We start from the raw sequence: 18,192 nt of genomic DNA on the forward strand, positions 1-18,192 counted from the left end.
CCCATATACAGCGTATGCCTACTCTCAGAATACAGAACTCGTGGAAACAGCTTCTCTCAACATTCAACATACAGAACTATTGGAAACTGCATCTGTATACACAAAGCTTACAGAACTCATGAAAGCTGCATCTGCTACACAGCATACAGAATATCCGCAAATAGCGAATGCCTAATTCCAGGCCACAGAACTCTTGGAAACAGCTTTTCTCTACATTCAACATACAAAACTCTTGGAAACCGCATCTCTCTAGACCAATGTTACAGAACTCCCATAAGCTGCGTCTGCTGCACTCAGGCTACAGGATTCCCATAGAGAGCGTATGCCTACTCTCAGACTACAGAACTCTTGGAAACAGCTTCTCTCTACATTCAATATACAAATCTCTTGGAAACTGCATCTCTCTAGACCAGTGTTACAGAACTCCCATAAGCTGCGTCTCCTACACTCAGCATAAGGAAATCCCGCATATAGCGAATAACTATGCCCAGGCTACCGAAATCGCAGAAACAGCTTCTCTCTACATTCAGCCTACAGAACTCCTGGATACTGTGTCTCTACCCTTAGGTTGTGCAACTCCCTTAAGCTGCGTCTCCTACACAGAGCATACGGAAAACCCGCATATAGCAAATGCCTAATTCAAGGACACAGAACTCTTGGAAACAGCTTTTCTCTACATTCAACATACAAAACTCTTGGAAACCGCATCTCTCTAGACCAATGTTACAGAACTCCCATAAGCTGCGTCTCCTGCACTCAGGCTAAAGGATTCCCATATAGAGCATATACCTACTCACAGACTACAGAACTCTTGGAAACAGCTTCTCTCCACATTCAATATACAAATCTCTTGGAAACTGCATCTCTCTAGACCAAGGTTACAGAACTCCCATAAGCTGCGTCTCCTACACACAGCAGACAAAAAACCCGCATATAGCGAATGCCTAATTCCAGGCTACAGAAATCCAGTAAACAGCTTCTCCCTACACCCTGATACAGAACTTCGGTAAAATGTGTCTCTCTAATTCTAGGTTACAGAACTCCCATAAGCTGCGTCAGCTGCACTCAGGCTACAGGAATCCCATATACAGCGTATGCCTACACTCAGAATACAGAACTCGTGGAAACAGCTTCTCTCAACATTCAACATACAGAACTATTGGAAACTGCATCTGTATACACAAAGCTTACAGAACTCATGAAAGCTGCATCTGCTACACAGCATACAGAATATCCGCAAATAGCGAATGCCTAATTCCAGGCCACAGAACTCTTGGAAACAGCTTCTCTCTACATTCAATATACAAATCTATTGGAAACTGAATCTCTCTAGACCAATGTTACACAACTCCCGTAAGCTGCGTCTCTTACACACAGCAGACAAAAAACCCGCATATAGCGAATGCCTAATTCCAGGCCACAGAACTCTTGGAAACAGCTTTTCTCTACATTCAACATACAAAACTCTTGGAAACCGCATCTCTCTAGACCAATGTTACAGAACTCCCATAAGCTGCGTCTGCTGCACTCAGGCTACAGGATTCCCATAGAGAGCGTATGCCTACTCTCAGACTACAGAACTCTTGGAAACAGCTTCTCTCTACATTCAATATACAAATCTCTTGGAAACTGCATCTCTCTAGACCAATGTTACAGAACTCCCATAAGCTGTGTCTCCTACACTCAGCATAAGGAAAACCCGCATATAGCGAATAACTATGCCCAGGCTACCGAAATCGCAGAAACAGCTTCTCTCTACATTCAGCCTACGGAACTCCTGGATACTGTGTCTCTACCCTTAGGTTGTGCAACTCCCTTAAGCTGCGTCTCCTACACAGAGCATACGGAAAACCTGCATATAGCAAATGCCTAATTCAAGGACACAGAACTATTGGAAACAGCTTTTCTCTACATTCAACATACAAAACTCTTGGAAACCGCATCTCTCTAGACCAATGTTACAGAACTCCCATAAGCTGCGTCTGCTGCACTCAGGCTAAAGGATTCCCATATAGAACATATACCTACGCTCAGACTACAGAACACTTGGAAACAGCTTCTCTCCACATTCAATATACAAATCTCTTGGAAACTGCATCTCTCTAGACCAATGTTACAGAACTACCATAAGCTGCGTCTGCTGCACTCAGGCTACAGGATTCCCATATAGAGCATATACCTACTCACAGACTACAGAACTCTTGGAAACAGCTTCTCTCAACATTCAACATACAGAACTATTGGAAACTGCATCTGTATACACAAAGCTTACAGAACTCATGAAAGCTGCATCTGCTACACAGCATACAGAATATCCGCAAATAGCGAATGCCTAATTCCAGGCCACAGAACTCTTGGAAACAGCTTCTCTCTACATTCAATATACAAATCTATTGGAAACTGAATCTCTCTAGACCAATGTTACACAACTCCCGTAAGCTGCGTCTCCTACACACAGCAGACAAAAAACCCGCATATAGCGAATAACTATGCCCAGGCTACCGAAATCGCAGAAACAGCTTCTCTCTACATTCAGCCTACGGAACTCCTGGATACTGTGTCTCTACCCTTAGGTTGTGCAACTCCCTTAAGCTGCGTCTCCTACACACAGCAGACAAAAATCCCGCATATAGCGAATGCCTAATTCCAGGCTACAGAAATCCAGTAAACAGCTTCTCCCTACACCCTGATACAGAACTTCGGTAAAATGTGTCTCTCTAATTCTAGGTTACAGAACTCCCATAAGCTGCGTCGGCTGCACTCAGGCTACAGGATTCCCATATACAGCGTATGCCTACACTCAGAATACAGAACTCGTGGAAACAGCTTCTCTCAACATTCAACATACAGAACTATTGGAAACTGCATCTGTATACACAAAGCTTACAGAACTCATGAAAGCTGCATCTGCTACACAGCATACAGAATATCCGCAAATAGCGAATGCCTAATTCCAGGCCACAGAACTCTTGGAAACAGCTTCTCTCTACATTCAATATACAAATCTCTTGGAAACTGAATCTCTCTAGACCAATGATACACAACTCCCATAAGCTGCGTCTCCTACACACAGCAGACAAAAAACCCGCATATAGCGAATGCCTAATTCCAGGCCACAGAACTCCTGGAAACAGCTTTTCTCTACATTCAACATACAAAACTCTTGGAAACCGCATCTCTCTAGACCAATGTTACAGAACTCCCATAAGCTGCGTCTGCTGCACTCAGGCTACAGGATTCCCATAGAGAGCGTATGCCTACTCTCAGACTACAGAACTCTTGGAAACAGCTTCTCTCTACATTCAATATACAAATCTCTTGGAAACTGCATCTCTCTAGACCAATGTTACAGAACTCCCATAAGCTGCGTCTCCTACACTCAGCATAAGGAAAACCCGCATATAGCGAATAACTAGGCCCAGGCTACCGAAATCGCAGAAACAGCTTCTCTCTACATTCAGCCTACGGAACTCCTGGATACTGTGTCTCTACCCTTAGGTTGTGCAACTCCCTTAAGCTGCGTCTCCTACACAGAGCATACGGAAAACCCGCATATAGCAAATGCCTAATTCAAGGACACAGAACTATTGGAAACAGCTTTTCTCTACATTCAACATACAAAACTCTTGGAAACCGCATCTCTCTAGACCAATGTTACAGAACTCCCATAAGCTGCGTCTGCTGCACTCAGGCTACAGGATTCCCATAGAGAGCATATGCCTACTCTCAGACTACAGAACTCTTGGAAACAGCTTCTCTCCACATTCAATATACAAATCTCTTGGAAACTGCATCTCTCTAGACCAATGTTACAGAACTCCCATAAGCTGCGTCTCCTACACACAGCAGACAAAAAACCCGCTTATAGCGAATGCCTAATTCCAGGCTACAGAAATCCAGTGAACAGCTTCTCCCTACACCCTGATACAGAACTTCGGTAAACTGTGTCTCTCTAATTCTAGGTTACAGAACTCCCATAAGCTGCATCTGCTGCACTCAGGCTACAGGAATCCCATATACAGCGTATGCCTACACTCAGAATACAGAACTCGTGGAAACAGCTTCTCTCAACATTCAACATACAGAACTATTGGAAACTGCATCTGTATACACAAAGCTTACAGAACTCATGAAAGCTGCATCTGCTACACAGCATACAGAATATCCGCAAATAGCGAATGCCTAATTGCAGGCCACAGAACTCTTGGAAACAGCTTCTCTCTACATTCAATATACAAATCTCTTGGAAACTGAATCTCTCTAGACCAATGTTACAGAACTCCCGTAAGCTGCGTCTCCTACACACAGCAGACAAAAAACCCGCATATAGTGAATGCCTAATTCCAGGCCACAGAACTCTTGGAAACAGCTTTTCTCTACATTCAACATACAAAACTCTTGGAAACCGCATCTCTCTAGACCAATGTTACAGAACTCCCATAAGCTGCGTCTGCTGCACTCAGGCTACAGGATTCCCATAGAGAGCATATACCTACACTCAGACTACAGAACTCTTGGAAACAGCTTCTCTCCACATTCAATATACAAATCTCTTTGAAACTGCATCTCTCTAGACCAATGTTACAGAACTCCCATAAGCTGCGTCTCCTACACACAGCAGACAAAAAACCCACATATAGCGAATGCCTAATTCCAGGCTACAGAAATCCAGTAAACAGCTTCTCCCTACACCCTGATACAGAACTTCGGTAAACTGTGTCTCTCTAATTCTAGGTTACAGAACTCCCATAAGCTGCGTCTGCTGCACTCTGGCTACAGGAATCCCATATACAGCGTATGCCTACACTCAGAATACAGAACTCGTGGAAACAGCTTCTCTCAACATTCAACATACAGAACTATTGGAAACTGCATCTGTATACACAAAGCTTACAGAACTCATGAAAGCTGCATCTGCTACACAGCATACAGAATATCCGCAAATAGCGAATGCCTAATTCCAGGCCACAGAACTCTTGGAAACAGCTTCTCTCTACATTCAATATACAAATCTATTGGAAACTGAATCTCTCTAGACCAATGTTACACAACTCCCGTAAGCTGCGTCTCCTACACACAGCAGACAAAAAACCCGCATATAGCGAATAACTATGCCCAGGCTACCGAAATCGCAGAAACAGCTTCTCTCTACATTCAGCCTACGGAACTCCTGGATACTGTGTCTCTACCCTTAGGTTGTGCAACTCCCTTAAGCTGCGTCTCCTACACAGAGCATACGGAAAACCGCCATATAGCAAATGCCTAATTCAAGGACACAGAACTCTTGGAAACAGCTTTTCTCTGCATTCAACATACAAAACTCTTGGAAACCGCATCTCTCTAGACCAATGTTACAGAACTCCCATAAGCTGCGTCTCCTGCACTCAGGCTACAGGAATCCCATATACAGCGTATGCCTACACTCAGAATACAGAACTCGTGGAAACAGCTTCTCTCAACATTCAACATACAGAACTATTGGAAACTGCATCTGTATACACAAAGCTTACAGAACTCATGAAAGCTGCATCTGCTACACAGCATACAGAATATCCGCAAATAGCGAATGCCTAATTCCAGGCCACAGAACTCTTGGAAGCAGCTTCTCTCTACATTCAATATACAAATCTATTGGAAACTGAATCTCTCTAGACCAATGTTACACAACTCCCGTAAGCTGCGTCTCCTACACACAGCAGAAAAAAAACCCGCATATAGCGAATAACTATGCCCAGGCTACCGAAATCGCAGAAACAGCTTCTCTCTACATTCAGCCTACGGAACTCCTGGATACTGTGTCTCTACCCTTAGGTTGTGCAACTCCCTTAAGCTGCGTCTCCTACACAGAGCATACGGAAAACCCGCATATAGCGAATGCCTAATTCAAGGACACAGACCTCTTGGAAACAGCTTTTCTCTACATTCAACATACAAAACTCTTGGAAACCGCATCTCTCTAGAACAATGTTACAGAACTCCCATAAGCTGAGTCTGCTGCACTCAGGCTACAGGATTCCCATATAGAGCATATACCTACTCACAGACTACAGAACTCTTGGAAACAGCTTCTCTCCACATTCAATATACAAATCTCTTGGAAACTGCATCTCTGTAGACCAATGTTACAGAACTCCCATAAGCTGCGTCTGCTGCACTCAGGCTACAGGATTCCCATAGAGAGCGTATGCCTACTCTCAGACTACAGAACTCTTGGAAACAGCTTCTCTCTACATTCAATATACAAAACCCTTGGAAACTGCATCTCTCTAGACCAATGTTACAGAACTCCCATAAGCTGTGTCTCCTACACTCAGCATAAGGAAATCCCGCATATAGCGAATAACTATGCCCAGGCTACCGAAATCGCAGAAACAGCTTCTCTCTACATTCAGCCTACAGAACTCCTGGATACTGTGTCTCTACCCTTAGGTTGTGCAACTCCCTTAAGCTGCGTCTCCTACACAGAGCATACGGAAAACCCGCATATAGCGAATGCCTAATTCCAGGCCACAGAACTCTTGGAAACAGCTTTTCTCTACATTCAACATACAAAACTCTTGGAAACCGCATCTCTCTAGACCAATGTTACAGAACTCCCATAAGCTGCGTCTGCTGCACTCAGGCTACAGGATTCCCATATAGAGCATTTACCTACTCACAGACTACAGAACTCTTGGAAACAGCTTCTCTCTACATTCAATATACAAATCCCTTGGAAACTGCATCTCTCTAGACCAATGTTACAGAACTCCCATAAGCTGCGTCTCCTACACACAGCAGACAAAAAACCCGCATATAGCGAATGCCTAATTCCAGGCTACAGAAATCCAGTAAACAGCTTCTCCCTACACCCTGATACAGAACTTCGGTAAACTGTGTCTCTCTAATTCTAGGTTACAGAACTCCCATAAGCTGCATCTGCTGCACTCAGGCAACAGGAATCCCATATACAGCGTATGCCTACTCTCAGAATACAGAACTCGTGGAAACAGCTTCTCTCAACATTCAACATACAGAACTATTGGAAACTGCATCTGTATACACAAACTTACAGAACTCATGAAAGCTGCATCTGCTACACAGCATACAGAATATCCGCAAATAGCGAATGCCTAATTCCAGGCCACAGAACTCTTGGAAACAGCTTCTCTCTACATTCAATATACAAATCTATTGGAAACTGAATCTCTCTAGGCCAATGTTACAGAACTCCCATAAGCTGCGTCTCCTACACACAGCAGACAAAAAACCCGCATATAGCGAATGCCTAATTCCAGGCCACAGAACTCTTGGAAACAGCTTTTCTCTACATTCAACATACAAAACTCTTGGAAACCGCATCTCTCTAGACCAATGTTACAGAACTCCCATAAGCTGCGTCTGCTGCACTCAGGCTACAGGATTCCCATAGAGAGCGTATGCCTACTCTCAGACTACAGAACTCTTGGAAACAGCTTCTCTCTACATTCAATATACAAATCTCTTGGAAACTGCATCTCTCTAGACCAGTGTTACAGAACTCCCATAAGCTGCGTCTCCTACACTCAGCATAAGGAAAACCCGCATATAGCGAATAACTATGCCCAGGCTACCAAAATCGCAGAAACAGCTTCTCTCTACATTCAGCCTACGGAACTCCTGGATACTGTGTCTCTACCCTTAGGTTGTGCAACTCCCTTAAGCTGCGTCTCCTACACAGAGCATACGGAAAACCCGCATATAGCGAATGCCTAATTCAAGGACACAGAACTCTTGGAAACAGCTTTTCTCTGCATTCAACATACAAAACTCTTGGAAACCGCATCTCTCTAGACCAATGTTACAGAACTCCCATAAGCTGCGTCTGCTGCACTCAGGCTACAGGATTCCCATAGAGAGCATATACCTACTCACAGACTACAGAACTCTTGGAAACAGCTTCTCTCCACATTCAATATACAAATCTCTTGGAAACTGCATCTCTCTAGACCAATGTTACAGAACTCCCATAAGCTGCGTCTGCTGCACTCAGGCTACAGGATTGCCATAGAGAGCGTATGCCTACTCTCAGACTACAGAACTCTTGGAAACAGCTTCTCTCTACATTCAATATACAAATCCCTTGGAAACTGCATCTCTCTAGACCAATGTTACAGAACTCCCATAAGCTGCGTCTCCTACACTCAGCATAAGGAAATCCCGCATATAGCGAATAACTATGCCCAGGCTACCGAAATCGCAGAAACAGCTTCTCTCTACATTCAGCCTACAGAACTCCTGGATACTGTGTCTCTACCCTTAGGTTGTGCAACTCCCTTAAGCTGCGTCTCCTACACAGAGCATACGGAAAACCCGCATATAGCGAATGCCTAATTCAAGGACACAGAACTCTTGGAAACAGCTTTTCTCTACATTCAACATACAAAACTCTTGGAAACCGCATCTCTCTAGACCAATGTTACAGAACTCCCATAAGCTGCGTCTGCTGCACTCAGGCTACAGGATTCCCATATAGAGCCTTTACCTACTCACAGACTACAGAACTCTTGGAAACAGCTTCTCTCTACATTCAATATACAAATCTCTTGGAAACTGCATCTCTCTAGACCAATGTTACAGAACTCCCATAAGCTGCGTCTCCTACACACAGCAGACAAAAAACCCGCATATAGCGAATGCCTAATTCCAGGCTACAGAAATCCAGTAAACAGCTTCTCCCTACACCCTGATACAGAACTTCGGTAAACTGTGTCTCTCTAATTCTAGGTTACAGAACTCCCATAAGCTGCGTCTGCTGCACTCAGGCTACAGGATTCCCATAGAGAGCATATACCTACACTCAGACTACAGAACTCTTGGAAACAGCTTCTCTCCACATTCAATATACAAATCTCTTGGAAACTGCATCTCTCTAGACCAATGTTACAGAACTCCCATACGCTGCGTCTCCTACACACAGCAGACAAAAAACCCGCATATAGCGAATGCCTAATTCCAGGCCACAGAACTCTTGGAAACAGCTTTTCTCTACATTCAACATACAAAACTCTTGGAAACCGCATCTCTCTAGACCAATGTTACAGAACTCCCATAAGCTGCGTCTGCTGCACTCAGGCTACAGGATTCCCATAGAGAGCGTATATCTACACTCAGACTACAGAACTCTTGGAAACAGCTTCTCTCTACATTCAATATACAAATCTCTTGGAAACTGCATCTCTCTAGACCAATGTTACAGAACTCCCATAAGCTGCGTCTCCTACACTCAGCATAAGGAAAACCCGCATATAGCGAATAACTATGCCCAGGCTACCGAAATCGCAGAAACAGCTTCTCTCTACATTCAGCCTACGGAACTCCTGCATACTGTGTCTCTACCCTTAGGTTGTGCAACTCCCTTAAGCTGCGTCTCCTACACAGAGCATACGGAAAACCCGCATATAGCGAATGCCTAATTCAAGGACACAGAACTCTTGGAAACAGCTTTTCTCTGCATTCAACATACAATACTCTTGGAAACCGCATCTCTCTAGACCAATGTTACAGAACTCCCATAAGCTGCGTCTGCTGCACTCAGGCTACAGGATTCCCATAAAGAGCATATACCTACTCACAGACTACAGAACTCTTGGAAACAGCTTCTCTCCACATTCAATATACAAATCTCTTGGAAACTGCATCTCTGTAGACCAATGTTACAGAACTCCCATAAGCTGCGTCTGCTGCACTCAGGCTACAGGATTCCCATAGAGAGCGTATGCCTACTCTCAGACTACAGAACTCTTGGAAACAGCTTCTCTCTACATTCAATATACAAAACCCTTGGAAACTGCATCTCTCTAGACCAATGTTACAGAACTCCCATAAGCTGTGTCTCCTACACTCAGCATAAGGAAATCCCGCATATAGCGAATAACTATGCCCAGGCTACCGAAATCGCAGAAACAGCTTCTCTCTACATTCAGCCTACAGAACTCCTGGATACTGTGTCTCTACCCTTAGGTTGTGCAACTCCCTTAAGCTGCGTCTCCTACACAGAGCATACGGAAAACCCGCATATAGCGAATGCCTAATTCCAGGCCACAGAACTCTTGGAAACAGCTTTTCTCTACATTCAACATACAAAACTCTTGGAAACCGCATCTCTCTAGACCAATGTTACAGAACTCCCATAAGCTGCGTCTGCTGCACTCAGGCTACAGGATTCCCATATAGAGCATTTACCTACTCACAGACTACAGAACTCTTGGAAACAGCTTCTCTCTACATTCAATATACAAATCCCTTGGAAACTGCATCTCTCTAGACCAATGTTACAGAACTCCCATAAGCTGCGTCTCCTACACACAGCAGACAAAAAACCCGCATATAGCGAATGCCTAATTCCAGGCTACAGAAATCCAGTAAACAGCTTCTCCCTACACCCTGATACAGAACTTCGGTAAACTGTGTCTCTCTAATTCTAGGTTACAGAACTCCCATAAGCTGCATCTGCTGCACTCAGGCAACAGGAATCCCATATACAGCGTATGCCTACTCTCAGAATACAGAACTCGTGGAAACAGCTTCTCTCAACATTCAACATACAGAACTATTGGAAACTGCATCTGTATACACAAACTTACAGAACTCATGAAAGCTGCATCTGCTACACAGCATACAGAATATCCGCAAATAGCGAATGCCTAATTCCAGGCCACAGAACTCTTGGAAACAGCTTCTCTCTACATTCAATATACAAATCTATTGGAAACTGAATCTCTCTAGGCCAATGTTACAGAACTCCCATAAGCTGCGTCTCCTACACACAGCAGACAAAAAACCCGCATATAGCGAATGCCTAATTCCAGGCCACAGAACTCTTGGAAACAGCTTTTCTCTACATTCAACATACAAAACTCTTGGAAACCGCATCTCTCTAGACCAATGTTACAGAACTCCCATAAGCTGCGTCTGCTGCACTCAGGCTACAGGATTCCCATAGAGAGCGTATGCCTACTCTCAGACTACAGAACTCTTGGAAACAGCTTCTCTCTACATTCAATATACAAATCTCTTGGAAACTGCATCTCTCTAGACCAGTGTTACAGAACTCCCATAAGCTGCGTCTCCTACACTCAGCATAAGGAAAACCCGCATATAGCGAATAACTATGCCCAGGCTACCGAAATCGCAGAAACAGCTTCTCTCTACATTCAGCCTACGGAACTCCTGGATACTGTGTCTCTACCCTTAGGTTGTGCAACTCCCTTAAGCTGCGTCTCCTACACAGAGCATACGGAAAACCCGCATATAGCGAATGCCTAATTCAAGGACACAGAACTCTTGGAAACAGCTTTTCTCTGCATTCAACATACAAAACACTTGGAAACCGCATCTCTCTAGACCAATGTTACAGAACTCCCATAAGCTGCGTCTGCTGCACTCAGGCTACAGGATTCCCATAGAGAGCATATACCTACTCACAGACTACAGAACTCTTGGAAACAGCTTCTCTCCACATTCAATATACAAATCTCTTGGAAACTGCATCTCTCTAGACCAATGTTACAGAACTCCCATAAGCTGCGTCTGCTGCACTCAGGCTACAGGATTCCCATAGAGAGCGTATGCCTACTCTCAGACTACAGAACTCTTGGAAACAGCTTCTCTCTACATTCAATATACAAATCCCTTGGAAACTGCATCTCTCTAGACCAATGTTACAGAACTCCCATAAGCTGCGTCTCCTACACTCAGCATAAGGAAATCCCGCATATAGCGAATAACTATGCCCAGGCTACCGAAATCGCAGAAACAGCTTCTCTCTACATTCAGCCTACAGAACTCCTGGATACTGTGTCTCTACCCTTAGGTTGTGCAACTCCCTTAAGCTGCGTCTCCTACACAGAGCATACGGAAAACCCGCATATAGCGAATGCCTAATTCAAGGACACAGAACTCTTGGAAACAGCTTTTCTCTACATTCAACATACAAAACTCTTGGAAACCGCATCTCTCTAGACCAATGTTACAGAACTCCCATAAGCTGCGTCTGCTGCACTCAGGCTACAGGATTCCCATATAGAGCCTTTACCTACTCACAGACTACAGAACTCTTGGAAACAGCTTCTCTCTACATTCAATATACAAATCTCTTGGAAACTGCATCTCTCTAGACCAATGTTACAGAACTCCCATAAGCTGCGTCTCCTACACACAGCAGACAAAAAACCCGCATATAGCGAATGCCTAATTCCAGGCTACAGAAATCCAGTAAACAGCTTCTCCCTACACCCTGATACAGAACTTCGGTAAACTGTGTCTCTCTAATTCTAGGTTACAGAACTCCCATAAGCTGCGTCTGCTGCACTCAGGCTACAGGATTCCCATAGAGAGCATATACCTACACTCAGACTACAGAACTCTTGGAAACAGCTTCTCTCCACATTCAATATACAAATCTCTTGGAAACTGCATCTCTCTAGACCAATGTTACAGAACTCCCATACGCTGCGTCTCCTACACACAGCAGACAAAAAACCCGCATATAGCGAATGCCTAATTCCAGGCCACAGAACTCTTGGAAACAGCTTTTCTCTACATTCAACATACAAAACTCTGGAAACCGCATCTCTCTAGACCAATGTTACAGAACTCCCATAAGCTGCGTCTGCTGCACTCAGGCTACAGGATTCCCATAGAGAGCGTATATCTACACTCAGACTACAGAACTCTTGGAAACAGCTTCTCTCTACATTCAATATACAAATCTCTTGGAAACTGCATCTCTCTAGACCAATGTTACAGAACTCCCATAAGCTGCGTCTCCTACACTCAGCATAAGGAAAACCCGCATATAGCGAATAACTATGCCCAGGCTACCGAAATCGCAGAAACAGCTTCTCTCTACATTCAGCCTACGGAACTCCTGCATACTGTGTCTCTACCCTTAGGTTGTGCAACTCCCTTAAGCTGCGTCTCCTACACAGAGCATACGGAAAACCCGCATATAGCGAATGCCTAATTCAAGGACACAGAACTCTTGGAAACAGCTTTTCTCTGCATTCAACATACAATACTCTTGGAAACCGCATCTCTCTAGACCAATGTTACAGAACTCCCATAAGCTGCGTCTGCTGCACTCAGGCTACAGGATTCCCATAAAGAGCATATACCTACTCACAGACTACAGAACTCTTGGAAACAGCTTCTCTCCACATTCAATATACAAATCTCTTGGAAACTGCATCTCTCTAGACCAATGTTACAGAACTCCCATAAGCTGCGTCTCCTACACACAGCAGACAAAAAACCCGCATATAGCGAATGCCTAATTCCAGGCTACAGAAATCCAGTAAACAGCTTCTCCCTACACCCTGATACAGAACTTCGGTAAACTGTGTCTCTCTAATTCTAGGTTACAGAACTCCCATAAGCTGCGTCGGCTGCACTCAGGCTACAGGAATCCCATATACAGCGTATGCCTACACTCAGAATACAGAACTCGTGGAAACAGCTTCTCTCAACATTCAACATACAGAACTATTGGAAACTGCATCTGTATACACAAAGCTTACAGAACTCATGAAAGCTGCATCTGCTACACAGCATACAGAATATCCGCAAATAGCGAATGCCTAATTCCAGGCCACAGAACTCTTGGAAACAGCTTCTCTCTACATTCAATATACAAATCTATTGGAAACTGAATCTCTCTAGACCAATGTTACACAACTCCCGTAAGCTGCGTCTCCTACACACAGCAGACAAAAAACCCACATATAGCGAATGCCTAATTCCAGGCCACAGAACATTTGGAAACAGCTTTTCCCTACATTCAACATACAAAACTCTTGGAAACCGCATCTCTCTAGACCAATGTTACAGAACTCACATAAGCTGAGTCTGCTGCACTCAGGCTACAGGATTCCCATATAGAGCATATACCTACTAACAGACTACAGAACTCTTGGAAACAGCTTCTCTCCACATTCAATATACAAATCTCTTGGAAACTGCATCTCTGTAGACCAATGTTACAGAACTCCCATAAGCTGCGTCTGCTGCACTCTGGCTACAGGATTCCCATAGAGAGTGTATGCCTACTCTCAGACTACAGAACTCTTGGAAACAGCTTCTCTCTACATTCAATATACAAAACCCTTGGAAACTGCATCTCTCTAGACCAATGTTACAGAACTCCCATAAGCTGCGTCTCCTACACTCAGCATAAGGAAATCCCGCATATAGCGAATAACTATGCCCAGGCTACCGAAATCGCAGAAACAGCTTCTCTCTACATTCAGCCTAGAGAACTCCTGGATACTGTGTCTCTACCCTTAGGTTGTGCAACTCCCTTAAGCTGCGTCTCCTACACAGAGCATACGGAAAACCCGCATATAGCGAATGCCTAATTCCAGGCCACAGAACTCTTGGAAACAGCTTCTCTCTACATTCAACATACAAAACTCTTGGAAACCGCATCTCTCTAGACCAATGTTACAGAACTCCCATAAGCTGCGTCTGCTGCACTCAGGCTACAGGATTCCCATATAGAGCATTTACCTACTCACAGACTACAGAACTCTTGGAAACAGCTTCTCTCTACATTCAATATACAAATCCCTTGGAAACTGCATCTCTCTAGACCAATGTTACAGAACTCCCATAAGCTGCGTCTCCTACACTCAGCATAAGGAAATCACGCATATAGCGAATAACTATGCCCAGGCTACCGAAATCGCAGAAACAGCTTCTCTCTACATTCAGCCTACAGAACTCCTGGATACTGTGTCTCTACCCTTAGGTTGTGCAACTCCCTTAAGCTGCGTCTCCTACACAGAGCATACGGAAAACCCGCATATAGCGAATGCCTAATTCAAGGACACAGAACTCTTGGAAACAGCTTTTCTCTACATTCAACATACAAAACTCTTGGAAACCGCATCTCTCTAGACCAATGTTACAGAACTCCCATAAGCTGCGTCTGCTGCACTCAGGCTACAGGATTCCCATATAGAGCATTTACCTACTCACAGACTACAGAACTCTTGGAAACAGCTTCTCTCTACATTCAATATACAAATCTCTTGGAAACTGCATCTCTCTAGACCAAGGTTACAGAACTCCCATACGCTGCGTCTCCTACACACAGCAGACAAAAAACCCGCATATAGCAAATGCCTAATTCCAGGCTACAGAAATCCATTAAACAGCTTCTCCCTACACCCTGATACAGAACTTCGGTAAACTGTGTCTCTCTAATTCTAGGTTACAGAACTCCCATAAGCTGCATCTGCTGCACTCAGGCTACAGGAATCCCATATACAGCGTATGCCTACTCTCAGAATACAGAACTCGTGGAAACAGCTTCTCTCAACATTCAACATACAGAACTATGGGAAACTGCATCTGTATACACAAACTTACAGAACTCATGAAAGCTGCATCTGCTACACAGCATACAGAATATCCGCAAATAGCGAATGCCTAATTCCAGGCCACAGAACTCTTGGAAACAGCTTCTCTCTACATTCAATATACAAATCTATTGGAAACTGAATCTCTCTAGACCAATGTTACAGAACTCCCATAAGCTGCGTCTCCTACACACAGCAGACAAAAAACCCGCATATAGCGAATGCCTAATTCCAGGCCACAGAACTCTTGGAAACAGCTTTTCTCTACATTCAACATACAAAACTCTTGGAAACCGCATCTCTCTAGACCAATGTTACAGAACTCCCATAAGCTGCGTCTGCTGCACTCAGGCTACAGGATTCCCATAGAGAGCGTATGCCTACTCTCAGACTACAGAACTCTTGGAAACAGCTTCTCTCTACATTCAATATACAAATCTATTGGAAACTGAATCTCTCTAGACCAATGTTACACAACTCCCATAAGCTGCGTCTCCTACACACAGCAGACAAAAAACCCGCATATAGCGAATGCCTAATTCCAGGCCACAGAACTCTTGGAAACAGCTTTTCTCTACATTCAACATACAAAACTCTTGGAAACCGCATCTCTCTAGACCAATGTTACAGAACTCCCATAAGCTGCGTCTGCTGCACTCAGGCTACAGGATTCCCATAGAGAGCGTATGCCTACACTCAGACTACAGAACTCTTGGAAACAGCTTCTCTCTACATTCAATATACAAATCTCTTGGAAACTGCATCTCTCTAGACCAATGTTACAGAACTCCCATAAGCTGCGTCTCCTACACTCAGCATAAGGAAAACCCGCATATAGCGAATAACTATGCCCAGGCTACCGAAATCGCAGAAACAGCTTCTCTCTACATTCAGCCTACGGAACTCCTGCATACTGTGTCTCTACCCTTAGGTTGTGCAACTCCCTTAAGCTGCGTCTCCTACACAGAGCATACGGAAAACACGCATATAGCGAATGCCTAATTCAAGGACACAGAACTCTTGGAAACAGCTTTTCTCTGCATTCAACATACAATACTCTTGGAAACCGCATCTCTCTAGACCAATGTTACAGAACTCCCATAAGCTGCGTCTGCTGCACTCAGGCTACAGGATTCCCATAAAGAGCATATACCTACTCACAGACTACAGAACTCTTGGAAACAGCTTCTCTCCACATTCAATATACAAATCTCTTGGAAACTGCATCTCTCTAGACCAATGTTACAGAACTCCCATAAGCTGCGTCTCCTACACACAGCAGACAAAAAACCCGCATATAGCGAATGCCTAATTCCAGGCTACAGAAATCCAGTAAACAGCTTCTCCCTACACCCTGATACAGAACTTCGGTAAACTGTGTCTCTCTAATTCTAGGTTACAGAACTCCCATAAGCTGCGTCGGCTGCACTCAGGCTACAGGAATCCCATATACAGCGTATGCCTACACTCAGAATACAGAACTCGTGGAAACAGCTTCTCTCAACATTCAACATACAGAACTATTGGAAACTGCATCTGTATACACAAAGCTTACAGAACTCATGAAAGCTGCATCTGCTACACAGCATACAGAATATCCGCAAATAGCGAATGCCTAATTCCAGGCCACAGAACTCTTGGAAACAGCTTCTCTCTACATTCAATATACAAATCTATTGGAAACTGAATCTCTCTAGACCAATGTTACACAACTCCCGTAAGCTGCGTCTCCTACACACAGCAGACAAAAAACCCACATATAGCGAATGCCTAATTCCAGGCCACAGAACTCTTGGAAACAGCTTTTCCCTACATTCAACATACAAAACTCTTGGAAACCGCATCTCTCTAGACCAATGTTACAGAACTCACATAAGCTGAGTCTGCTGCACTCAGGCTACAGGATTCCCATATAGAGCATATACCTACTCACAGACTACAGAACTCTTGGAAACAGCTTCTCTCCACATTCAATATACAAATCTCTTGGAAACTGCATCTCTGTAGACCAATGTTACAGAACTCCCATAAGCTGCGTCTGCTGCACTCTGGCTACAGGATTCCCATAGAGAGTGTATGCCTACTCTCAGACTACAGAACTCTTGGAAACAGCTTCTCTCTACATTCAATATACAAAACCCTTGGAAACTGCATCTCTCTAGACCAATGTTACAGAACTCCCATAAGCTGCGTCTCCTACACTCAGCATAAGGAAATCCCGCATATAGCGAATAACTATGCCCAGGCTACCGAAATCGCAGAAACAGCTTCTCTCTACATTCAGCCTAGAGAACTCCTGGATACTGTGTCTCTACCCTTAGGTTGTGCAACTCCCTTAAGCTGCGTCTCCTACACAGAGCATACGGAAAACCCGCATATAGCGAATGCCTAATTCCAGGCCACAGAACTCTTGGAAACAGCTTTTCTCTACATTCAACATACAAAACTCTTGGAAACCGCATCTCTCTAGACCAATGTTACAGAACTCCCATAAGCTGCGTCTGCTGCACTCAGGCTACAGGATTCCCATATAGAGCATTTACCTACTCACAGACTACAGAACTCTTGGAAACAGCTTCTCTCTACATTCAATATACAAATCCCTTGGAAACTGCATCTCTCTAGACCAATGTTACAGAACTCCCATAAGCTGCGTCTCCTACACTCAGCATAAGGAAATCACGCATATAGCGAATAACTATGCCCAGGCTACCGAAATCGCAGAAACAGCTTCTCTCTACATTCAGCCTACAGAACTCCTGGATACTGTGTCTCTACCCTTAGGTTGTGCAACTCCCTTAAGCTGCGTCTC

Source organism: Lepus europaeus, chromosome 9 (assembly GCF_033115175.1).
Source record: "Lepus europaeus isolate LE1 chromosome 9, mLepTim1.pri, whole genome shotgun sequence".
In the NCBI taxonomy this organism is placed as follows: Eukaryota; Metazoa; Chordata; class Mammalia; order Lagomorpha; family Leporidae; genus Lepus; species Lepus europaeus.